A 1080-nucleotide genomic window follows, 5' to 3' on the forward strand; every position below is an offset into this window, starting at 1 on the left:
GTGGATTCACTCATGGATCCGTTCGTCCTTCGAGAGATTACCCTTCTCCGTAATCTCTGAGCATTGACCTCCATCGGTTCAGGCACATTTTGCTCCCTCCACCAAAACATATAGGGACACTGTCGAGCCATATGTCCCTCTGTCCCACATTCAAAACATCGGGTGCGGGGACATTGTGCTACCAGGTGTCCAATTTTACCACACTCATGGCACTTGCGGTCCTCCCGCGACCATTGTTTCTGGATTATCTTGGCTCTTTCTATTTTCCGTGTTATCATTTCTCTCTCTTCTACCATCGCTTTTGTCTCTTTTTCTCCAAGGGTTTGGCATGTTTCTTGGCCGATGGTATTCCATCCGAGTCCACCCAGGCTCCTCTACTTGTATTTGGGTCTCCACCTCTCTAGCGTTTGTATCAATGAGATCTTGAGCACATTCCACAAACGAGCGGTTTCTCGGTACTCCCTCTTTCTTTCCCAGTTCTTTTGTCAACTGAATCTTCAGTACCGTAGATAGAAATTGCATTCGACCCTGTACTTGGACCGTCTCCTACATCTCGCTGAATTTGTCTTGAATTCTGTTATAGCGTGGAGTTCTGCGGCATACTGGCCATTAGACTGTCTCGGTGTTTTTGCTTCTCTGAACATCATGAATATATCCTCCTCTGGGGTCCTACAGTCTAGTGGGCAATATGCCGCGGAACTCCTGACACGCTTTAATAGAATCCAAGATAAACTCAGCGAAATGATGGAAACAATCCAAGTTATTATCCTTCCATGCAGTTCTTATCCCTGGTACTAAAGGTACAGTTGGCAAAGGAGCTAGGGAAGAAGGAAGGATTTCCGAGAGAGCGCTCGTTTGTAGAAATTGCTCAAGATCTCATTGAATCAAGCGCTAGAGAAGTGGAGGCCCAAATGGAAGTAGAAGAGCCAGGGTGGACCAGGATAGAATACCACCGGCCTAGAAACATACCAAACCCTTGGAGAAGAAGAGACCAAAGAGATGGTAGAAGATAGAGAAATAGTAACACGGAAAATAGAAGGAGCCAAATTAAACCAAGAAACAATGTTCGGCGGGAGGACC

This window comes from Halyomorpha halys, unplaced genomic scaffold (genome assembly GCF_000696795.3).
Source record: "Halyomorpha halys isolate HHAL.00 unplaced genomic scaffold, Hhal_1.1 Scaffold1247.1, whole genome shotgun sequence".
In the NCBI taxonomy this organism is placed as follows: Eukaryota; Metazoa; Arthropoda; class Insecta; order Hemiptera; family Pentatomidae; genus Halyomorpha; species Halyomorpha halys.